This window comes from Culex pipiens, chromosome 1, assembly GCF_016801865.2.
Source record: "Culex pipiens pallens isolate TS chromosome 1, TS_CPP_V2, whole genome shotgun sequence".
Lineage (NCBI taxonomy): Eukaryota > Metazoa > Arthropoda > Insecta > Diptera > Culicidae > Culex > Culex pipiens.
Window position 1 is genome coordinate 75277820 of NC_068937.1, and position 10535 is coordinate 75288354.

Below are 10535 nucleotides of genomic sequence, written 5' to 3' on the forward strand. Positions count from 1 at the left end.
GTTTAAATGTTTAAATGTTTAAATGTTTAAATGTTTAAATGTTTAAATGTTTAAATGTTTAAATGTTTAAATGTTTAAATGTTTGAATGTTTAAATGTTTGAATTTTTAAATGTTTAAATGTTTAAATGTTTAAATGTTTAAATGTTTAAATGTTTAAATGTTTGAATGTTTGAATGTTTAAATGTTTAAATGTTTAAATGTTTGAATGTTTAAATGTTTAAATGTTTAAATGTTTAAATGTTTAAATGTTTAAATGTTTAAATGTTTAAATGTTTAAATGTTTAAATGTTTAAATGTTTAAATGTTTAAATGTTTAAATGTTTAAATGTTTAAATGTTTAAATGTTTAAATGTTTAAATGTTTAAATGTTTAAATGTTTAAATGTTTAAATGTTTAAATGTTTAAATGTTTAAATGTTTAAATGTTTAAATGTTTAAATGTTTAAATGTTTAAATGTTTAAATGTTTAAATGTTTAAATGTTTAAATGTTTAAATGTTTAAATGTTTAAATGTTTAAATGTTTAAATGTTTAAATGTTTAAATGTTTAAATGTTTAAATGTTTAAATGTTTAAATGTTTAAATGTTTAAATGTTTAAATGTTTAAATGTTTAAATGTTTAAATGTTTAAATGTTTAAATGTTTAAATGTTTAAATGTTTAAATGTTTAAATGTTTAAATGTTTAAATGTTTAAATGTTTAAATGTTTAAATGTTTAAATGTTTAAATGTTTAAATGTTTAAATGTTTAAATGTTTAAATGTTTAAATGTTTAAATGTTTGAATGTTTAAATGTTTGAATGTTTAAATGTTTAAATGTTTAAATGTTTAAATGTTTAAATGTTTAAATGTTTAAATGTTTGAATGTTTGAATGTTTAAATGTTTAAATGTTTAAATGTTTAAATGTTTAAATGTTTAAATGTTTAAATGTTTAAATGTTTAAATGTTTAAATGTTTAAATGTTTAAATGTTTAAATGTTTAAATGTTTAAATGTTTAAATGTTTGAATGTTTAAATGTTTAAATGTTTAAATGTTTAAATGTTTAAATGTTTAAATGTTTAATTGTTTAAATGTTTAAATGTTTAAATGTTTAAATGTTTAAATGTTTAAATGTTTAAATGTTTAAATGTTTAAATGTTTAAATGTTTAAATGTTTAAATGTTTAAATGTTTAAATGTTTAAATGTTTAAATGTTTAAATGTTTAAATGTTTAAATGTTTAAATGTTTATATGTATATTTTAATATTTTAATATTTTAATATTTAAATATTTTAATAATTTAATATTTTAATAATTTAATATTTTAATAATTTAATATTTTAAAATTTTAATATTTTAATATTTTAATATTTTAATATTTTAATATTTTAATATTTTAATATTTTAATATTTTAATATTTTAATATTTTAATATTTTAATATTTTAATATTTTAATATTTAAATATTTAAATATTTAAATATTTAAATATTTTAATATTTTAATATTTTAATATTTTAATATTTTAATATTTTAATATTTTAATATTTTAATATTTTAATATTTTAATATTTTAATATTTTAATATTTTAATATTTTAATATTTTAATATTTTAATATTTTAATATTTTAATATTTTAATATTTTAATATTTTAATATTTTAATATTTTAATATTTTAATATTTTAATATTTTAATATTTTAATATTTTAATATTTTAATATTTTAATATTTTAATATTTTAATATTTTAATATTTTAATATTTTAATATTTTAATATTTTAATATTTTAATATTTTAATATTTTCATATTTTAATATTTTAATATTTTAATATTTTAATATTTTAATATTTTAATATTTTAATATTTTAATATTTTAATATTTTAATATTTTAATATTTTAATATTTTAATATTTTAATATTTTAATATTTTAATATTTTAATATTTTAATATTTTAATATTTTAATATTTTAATATTTTAATATTTTAATATTTTAATATTTTAATATTTTAATATTTTAATATTTTAATATTTTAATATTTTAATATTTTAATATTTTAATATTTTAATATTTTAATATTTTAATATTTTAATATTTTAATATTTTAATATTTTAATATTTTAATATTTTAATATTTTAATATTTTAATATTTTAATATTTTATTATTTTAATATTTTAATATTTTAATATTTTAATATTTTAATATTTTAATATTTTAATATTTTAATATTTTAATATTTTAATATTTTAATATTTTAATATTTTAATATTTTAATATTTTAATATTTTAATATTTTAATATTTTAATATTTTAATATTTTAATATTTTAATATTTTAATATTTTAATATTTTAATATTTTAATATTTTATTATTTTAATATTTTAATATTTTAATATTTTAATATTTTAATATTTTAATATTTTAATATTTTAATATTTTAATATTTTAATATTTTAATATTTTAATATTTTAATATTTTAATATTTTAATATTTTAATATTTTAATATTTTAATATTTTAATATTTTAATATTTTAATATTTTAATATTTTAATATTTTAATATTTTAATATTTTAATATTTTAATATTTTAATATTTTAATATTTTAATATTTTAATATTTTAATATTTTAATATTTTAATATTTTAATATTTTAATATTTTAATATTTTAATATTTTAATATTTTAATATTTTAATATTTTAATATTTTAATATTTTAATATTTTAATATTTCAATATTTTAATATTTTAATATTTTAATATTTTAATATTTTAATATTTTAATATTTTAATATTTTTATATTTTTATATTTTTATATTTTTATATTTATATATTTTACCATTCTAATATTTTACTATTCTAATATTTTAATATTTTTAATACATGATTCGCATTATTTTAAAAAATCGTTCAAAAAAAGTTCACACTATGCAACTATAACATTACAATGAAACTTACTGTAACAAAAAATTGGAAAAAAATGCGTTATGAGATTTCCAATAACAAAACCATAATATGTGCTGTATTCATGAAATGTACAGTAGTTTTATTGTTTCAATTTATAACATTTCCAATAACAAAACCATGAAATTTGCTGTAACCATGAAATCTATGATAACTTTATCGTCATTCCAATGAAGTTAAAAAAAAATCAACCATAAACTAACCATAGATATTATAATATCTATTGTAACTGCATGGTTTTGACAATACAAATCATCATATAATTTTATGCGGGCAACCCGCATAAAGATTTCTGATGAACTTACAGTAAATTTTAACGTTACAAAACGATAAAATATATTGTCATTTTGACAGTGTTTTAACAGTAGACAGCATTGTTTTTTAAGATAATTTGCGTCGTATTTTGGGATTTTACCATAAAAAAGGGGGGTTGTTATGCACCGGTACCATAAAAATTTCGAAATTTTTCCATACATTTTTTTTCCAAATACGACGCATTTTACTGTTAATCTAATGTTGCATTTTTCATCCAAAAACTCGTCCTGACTATAGAAAACATCATACATTAATAATAAAAACAGCAAGCATTACAATGGATTGCACGGTCAATCTACAGTTCTTCATGGTTTTTTCCTACTAAATGGTACTGTAAAAACTATATTCGGACAATGAAATAAATAATAACTACAGAAGGTTTTATGGTTTTTTCATATTATTTATTTTTTAATCCTCACAAAATGATACTGTAAAATCTATATACGAACAATGAAATTAATCTTAAATAGAATACACTTTATAGTTTTTTTTTGTATCCAGGTTTTTAAGCGAAGATGGCGTTCGAATGGTGAACGCCCGAAATGTTCAAATCGCGCAGTAGCACCAACATTAGAAAAAAAAGTATGGCTGTCATGCCGTGTCACACTTGTTTCGTAATGTTGGTACCACTTCGTGATTTTGACATTTCGGGCGTTCACCATTCGAACGCCATCTTCGCTTAAAAATCTGGATAGCCTCAAAAAGCTGTGTGCGTGTTACAAATCTTTGTTTCTTTAATATTATTCCTCTCCTTCCTTCTGTTCTTCGCGCACTTCCCGCTACGCACACTTGCACTCCTCACTACGCACTCAAATCTGGAGTTTTGTTAATGTCTAGTAAACCAAATTTTCAGTTTTTGCTTTTTGGATGTTTTTTATTACCCCTGACTCAAGACGGTTTCAAGAACACCCAAAAAGCAAAAACTGGAAATTTGGTTTATTGGACCTTTTTTTTAAAAAAAAAAACTCCAGAAATGTCTTCCCCTTTCACCGCAGCCACTTCGTCGGACACCCTGCACGTCGTCGTTAAATTTGTACTCGGACGTAGACTCCGGCCGATTTCGACCTCTTGCTGGATAGAACTTTCACAGGAACTACGAGACTCCATTACACCTTTTCGCGCACTTTCTGTATCCAACCACGACAAATCGGACTGCCGTCGGGCCAATATAGAATCACCTTAGCACCTGCCATCAAACTGAGCTGGGAGTGTGTACCCTTGGTCATCAGCTGACCCGAGTGCGGTGGTGTTCCTCCTTCTTGTAAATTGTGGCCGGACTAGAACCCCCGGCAGCACGTGGACCATACGCAATCCACGATCGAAATAGTTCCTGTAGAAAAGAGAAAAGAAAACAATAAATTAATAACACTCAAACAAGGAAAACATCGAGCCGAAATCCGCTTGTTTATACCCAAGCAGGCCATAGAAATTGTCTGCAGGTGTCCACCTCGTTGATCTTCCAAAAAAAAAAAATCATCGCAGTTCAAATACTCACCCAAGTTGCAGAAAAATTAGAACTCCCGTCAACATTCCGGATCCGTCACTCGGCAGAACGGTCCAACCAACTGGGAACGCGTTTAGCACCTTGCCAGCTGTCTTTTGTCCTGGAGGCCACGCCTCGACGTCGGCCGAACCTGCTTTCGATTCGAGAGCCTCTGTTGAGTTTGGTCCCGGAATCGAATGGTAAAAGAAGTCCCTATAAAAAAAAGAAACACAACTTAGAAAATGCTGGCTGCTGCTAGTGAGATTCCGTCCTCTCCAATTATCACAAACTCCCAATACTTACCAAAATCTGTAAAGTTTCCGCCTTCCCAGAGCTGTTCCGGATCGATAACCCGGCGGATTTGACGCCGGAGGTGACTTTTTCACATTCACTCGCGATTTTTTTTTTAATCTCGTCCAACACCACGGCCAAACACAAACGATACCAACAGGATTGAACACGCGCGCGGGAGAAAAAATGACAGCTCAACCATGGTGCGTTCGTTTCAGGAGCGTCGTACGAGTTCAGTGTAATGGTGTGTCCGTTGCAAGAGCGTCGGCTGCATAGGTTAAGTGTCATGTTGGATTGGTTGGGTTCGTTTATTGTTATCAGGGGTGACATTGGGTCTAAGGGGGGTGGGGTGAGGGGGGAAGGGTGGAGGGGGGGGGGGGTGGTTTGTGAGATTGGGTCATAAAAAATGCTGAAATTTGTGTTTAAATGTTCAAATGTTTAAATGTAAAAATGTGAAAATGTAAAAATGTATAAATGTAAAAATGTATAAATGTAAAAATGTTAAAATGTAAAAATGCAAAATTTAAAAATTTAAAAATTCAAAAATTTAAAAATTCAAAAATTTAAAAATTCAAAAATTTAAAAATTTAAAAATTCAAAAATTCAAAAATTTAAAAATTTAAAAATTTAAAAATTTAAAAATTTAAAAATTTAAAAATTTAAAAATTTAAAAATTTAAAAATTTAAAAATTTAAAAATTTAAAAATTTAAAAATTTAAAAATTTAAAAATTTAAAAATTTAAAAATTTAAAAATTTAAAAATTTAAAAATTTAAAAATTTAAAAATTTAAAAATTTAAAAATTTAAAAATTTAAAAATTTAAAAATTTAAAAATTTAAAAATTTAAAAATTTAAAAATTTAAAAATTTAAAAATTTAAAAATTTAAAAATTTAAAAATTTAAAAATTTAAAAATTTAAAAATTTAAAAATTTAAAAATTTAAAAATTTAAAAATTTAAAAATTTAAAAATTTAAAAATTTAAAAATTTAAAAATTTAAAAATTTAAAAATTTAAAAATTTAAAAATTTAAAAATTTAAAAATTTAAAAATTTAAAAATTTAAAAATTTAAAAATTTAAAAATTTAAAAATTTAAAAATTTAAAAATTTAAAAATTTAAAAATTTAAAAATTTAAAAATTTAAAAATTTAAAAATTTAAAAATTTAAAAATTTAAAAATTTAAAAATTTAAAAATTTAAAAATTTAAAAATTTAAAAATTTAAAAATTTAAAAATTTAAAAATTTAAAAATTTAAAAATTTAAAAATTTAAAAATTTAAAAATTTAAAAATTTAAAAATTTAAAAATTTAAAAATTTAAAAATTTAAAAATTTAAAAATTTAAAAATTTAAAAATTTAAAAATTTAAAAATTTAAAAATTTAAAAATTTAAAAATTTAAAAATTTAAAAATTTAAAAATTTAAAAATTTAAAAATTTAAAAATTTAAAAATTTAAAAATTTAAAAATTTAAAAATTTAAAAATTTAAAAATTTAAAAATTTAAAAATTTAAAAATTTAAAAATTTAAAAATTTAAAAATTTAAAAATTTAAAAATTTAAAAATTTAAAAATTTAAAAATTTAAAAATTTAAAAATTTAAAAATTTAAAAATTTAAAAATTTAAAAATTTAAAAATTTAAAAATTTAAAAATTTAAAAATTTAAAAATTTAAAAATTTAAAAATTTAAAAATTTAAAAATTTAAAAATTTAAAAATTTAAAAATTTAAAAATTTAAAAATTTAAAAATTTAAAAATTTAAAAATTTAAAAATTTAAAAATTTAAAAATTTAAAAATTTAAAAATTTAAAAATTTAAAAATTTAAAAATTTAAAAATTTAAAAATTTAAAAATTTAAAAATTTAAAAATTTAAAAATTTAAAAATTTAAAAATTTAAAAATTTAAAAATTTAAAAATTTAAAAATTTAAAAATTTAAAAATTTAAAAATTTAAAAATTTAAAAATTTAAAAATTTAAAAATTTAAAAATTTAAAAATTTAAAAATTTAAAAATTTAAAAAATTTAAAAATTTAAAAATTTAAAAATTTAAAAATTTAAAAATTTAAAAATTTAAAAATTTAAAAATTTAAAAATTTAAAAATTTAAAAATTTAAAAATTTAAAAATTTAAAAATTTAAAAATTTAAAAATTTAAAAATTTAAAAATTTAAAAATTTAAAAATTTAAAAATTTAAAAATTTAAAAATTTAAAAATTTAAAAATTTAAAAATTTAAAAATTTAAAAATTTAAAAATTTAAAAATTTAAAAATTTAAAAATTTAAAAATTTAAAAATTTAAAAATTTAAAAATTTAAAAATTTAAAAATTTAAAAATTTAAAAATTTAAAAATTTAAAAATTTAAAAATTTAAAAATTTAAAAATTTAAAAATTTAAAAATTTAAAAATTTAAAAATTTAAAAATTTAAAAATTTAAAAATTTAAAAATTTAAAAATTTAAAAATTTAAAAATTTAAAAATTTAAAAATTTAAAAATTTAAAAATTTAAAAATTTAAAAATTTAAAAATTTAAAAATTTAAAAATTTAAAAATTTAAAAATTTAAAAATTTAAAAATTTAAAAATTTAAAAATTTAAAAATTTAAAAATTTAAAAATTTAAAAATTTAAAAATTTAAAAATTTAAAAATTTAAAAATTTAAAAATTTAAAAATTTAAAAATTTAAAAATTTAAAAATTTAAAAATTTAAAAATTTAAAAATTTAAAAATTTAAAAATTTAAAAATTTAAAAATTTAAAAATTTAAAAATTTAAAAATTTAAAAATTTAAAAATTTAAAAATTTAAAAATTTAAAAATTTAAAAATTTAAAAATTTAAAAATTTAAAAATTTAAAAATTTAAAAATTTAAAAATTTAAAAATTTAAAAATTTAAAAATTTAAAAATTTAAAAATTTAAAAATTTAAAAATTTAAAAATTTAAAAATTTAAAAATTTAAAATTTAAAAATTTAAAAATTTAAAAATTTAAAAATTTAAAAATTTAAAAATTTAAAAATTTAAAAATTTAAAAATTTAAAAATTTAAAAATTTAAAAATTTAAAAATTTAAAAATTTAAAAATTTAAAAATTTAAAAATTTAAAAATTTAAAAATTTAAAAATTTAAAAATTTAAAAATTTAAAAATTTAAAAATTTAAAAATTTAAAAATTTAAAAATTTAAAAATTTAAAAATTTAAAAATTTAAAAATTTAAAAATTTAAAAATTTAAAAATTTAAAAATTTAAAAATTTAAAAATTTAAAAATTTAAAAATTCAAAAATTTAATAATTTAAAAATTTAAAAATTTAAAAATTTAAAAATTTAAAAATTTAAAAATTTAAAAATTTAAAAATTAAAAAATTTAAAAATTTAAAAATTTAAAAATTTAAAAATTTAAAAATTTAAAAATTTAAAAATTTAAAAATTTAAAAATTTAAAAATTTAAAAATTTAAAAATTTAAAAATTTAAAAATTTAAAAATTTAAAAATTTAAAAATTTAAAAATTTAAAAATTTAAAATTTAAAAATTTAAAAATTTAAAAATTTAAAAATTTAAAAATTTAAAAATTTAAAAATTTAAAAATTTAAAAATTTAAAAATTTAAAAATTTAAAAATTTAAAAATTTAAAAATTTAAAAATTTAAAAATTTAAAAATTTAAAAATTTAAAAATTTAAAAATTTAAAAATTTAAAAATTTAAAAATTTAAAAATTTAAAAATTTAAAAATTAAAAAATTTAAAAATTTAAAAATTTAAAAATTTAAAAATTTAAAAATTTAAAAATTTAAAAATTTAAAAATTTAAAAATTTAAAAATTTAAAAATTTAAAAATTTAAAAATTTAAAAATTTAAAAATTTAAAAATTCAAAAATTTAATAATTTAAAAATTTAAAAATTTAAAAATTTAAAAATTTAAAAATTTAAAAATTTAAAAATTTAAAAATTTAAAAATTTAAAAATTTAAAAATTTAAAAATTTAAAAATTTAAAAATTTAAAAATTTAAAAATTTAAAAATTTCAAAATTTAAAAATTTAAAAATTTAAAAATTTAAAAATTTCAAAATTTCAAAATTTCAAAATTTCAAAATTTCAAAATTTAAAAGTTTAAAAATTTAAAAATTTAAAAATTTAAAAATTTAAAAATTTAAAAATTTAAAAATTTAAAAATTTAAAAATTTAAAAATTTAAAAATTTAAAAATTTAAAAATTTAAAAATTTAAAAATTTAAAAATTTAAAAATTTAAAAATTTAAAAATTTAAAAATTTAAAAATTTAAAAATTTAAAAATTTAAAAATTTAAAAATTTAAAAATTTAAAAATTTAAAAATTTAAAAATTTAAAAATTTAAAAATTTAAAAATTTAAAAATTTAAAAATTTAAAATTTAAAAATTTAAAAATTTAAAAATTTAAAAATTTAAAAATTTAAAAATTTAAAAATTTAAAAATTTAAAAATTTAAAAATTTAAATATTTAAAAATTTAAAAATTTAAAAATTTAAAAATTTAAAAATTTAAAAATTTAAAAATTTAAAAATTTAAAAATTTAAAAATTTAAAAATTTAAAAATTTAAAAATTTAAAAATTTAAAAATTTAAAAATTTAAAAATTTAAAAATTTAAAAATTTAAAAATTTAAAAATTTAAAAATTTAAAAATTTAAAAATTTAAAAATTTAAAAATTTAAAAATTTAAAAATTTAAAAATTTAAAAATTTAAAAATTTAAAAATTTAAAAATTTAAAAATTTAAAAATTTAAAAATTTAAAAATTTAAAAATTTAAAAATTTAAAAATTTAAAAATTTAAAAATTTAAAAATTTAAAAATTTAAAAATTTAAAAATTTAAAAATTTAAAAATTTAAAAATTTAAAAATTTAAAAATTTAAAAATTTAAAAATTTAAAAATTTTATGTTCTTGAATTTAAAAATTAATATATTGTGTTGTCAATTGTTCACGCTCCTTACAAAAAAAAGTGTGTGGACACCTAATCTATGAAAACCTAAAAGCAGCAAACACAAAATAAACTCTAAACACTGAAGGTTGAGACACAGAGCTTGTCTGTGGTTGAGTGTTCAACATTAAAATAGTGCATTTTATCAAAATATCACATATGACTGTTTAAAATTCAATTTAGCATTGAAATTTTATTTCTTGTATATTAAAATTCATTCTCAATACTTACCAAGTTTAACTTTTTTTAAATCCTTAAAACGAAACGGAAACGAAGTTGACTTTATAGCTGTTGGCCACCATTGCTATCCAGGTTTATAAGCGAAGATGGCGTTCGAATTATAAACGCCCGAAATGTCAAAATCGCGCAGTAGCACCAACATTAGAAAAAAAAAAGTATGGCTGTCATGCCATGGCACACTTAATTCGCTTAAAAATCTGGATAGTTTGCTAGTACCAACCACTAGTGTCTTCTTTTTATCTACAAGGACTTTGCCGCCCTGGGCTCCTAATTTTACGAGACCATGTCACGGAGCGAAGGCGCTGAAAACC

General features: G+C 13.6%; 1 long non-coding RNA gene across 1 annotated transcript; it reads right to left on the reverse strand.

Moving 5' to 3' along the window:
- Positions 1 to 2902: 2902 nt before the first annotated feature.
- LOC120426714 (uncharacterized) lies at positions 2903 to 5269 on the reverse strand. Its single transcript, XR_005606740.2, has 3 exons — positions 5054 to 5269; positions 4763 to 4963; positions 2903 to 4597 (listed from the first exon to the last, which is right to left on the reverse strand). It is a non-coding gene; the product is annotated as an uncharacterized LOC120426714 (long non-coding RNA).
- Positions 5270 to 10535: the final 5266 nt, after the last annotated feature.